This window comes from Corapipo altera, unplaced genomic scaffold (genome assembly GCF_003945725.1).
Source record: "Corapipo altera isolate COAL_440 unplaced genomic scaffold, ASM394572v1 57813, whole genome shotgun sequence".
In the NCBI taxonomy this organism is placed as follows: domain Eukaryota; kingdom Metazoa; phylum Chordata; class Aves; order Passeriformes; family Pipridae; genus Corapipo; species Corapipo altera.
Window position 1 is genome coordinate 1 of NW_020893911.1, and position 589 is coordinate 589.

General features: G+C 61.3%; 1 long non-coding RNA gene across 1 annotated transcript; it reads right to left on the minus strand.

Annotated features, from left to right (window-relative positions):
- Positions 1-108: 108 nt before the first annotated feature.
- Positions 109-451, minus strand: LOC113942758. Its single transcript, XR_003526044.1, has 2 exons — positions 328-451; positions 109-247 (listed from the first exon to the last, which is right to left on the minus strand). It is a non-coding gene; the product is annotated as an uncharacterized LOC113942758 (long non-coding RNA).
- Positions 452-589: the final 138 nt, after the last annotated feature.

The window sequence follows — 589 nt, forward strand, 5'->3', positions numbered from 1 at the left end:
GGGAGTGGTTTTTGGGGGGTTTTTGGGGGGCTCCTGAGGCAGGAAGGGGGTAGAAAAGGGGAGAAGGGGTTTGGGAAAAATGGGAGACCCCAAAAAAGAGGGATTTGGAGTTTTTTAACCCAAAAAAGTGCCGGTTTTTATTCGCTGTCCGAGCTGACGACCCCGCGCAGCCGCGACCAGTCCGGGGGGGAGGCGCATTTTTGGGGGGTTTTTGGGGGGCTCCAGGTGCTCCTGCGGCGGGAACGGGCTGGAAAAGGGGGAGAGGAGGGTTGGGAAAAGGGGGAGACCCCCCAAAAAAAGGTGGATTTGGGGTTTTTTTTGGGTTACCTGGGAGGATGTTGGAGGCGTCGAGGGCGGCGAGTTCGGCGGCTTCCTCCCGGCGCCGGCCCAGGCGGCGACAGCGGGACAGGGAGGGGGGGCCTGGGGGGGGCCCAAAAAAGGGGTGGGGGGCCCCCCCAAAATCGTCAGGGGGGCACCCAAAATTGGTCTGGGGGCTCCGGAGCGATCCCAGGGATTTTATTGCGGCCCCAGAGCCCGAAAACCAACCCCCAGACGGGGGAGTTTTGCCCCGAAATAAAACCCCAAAATA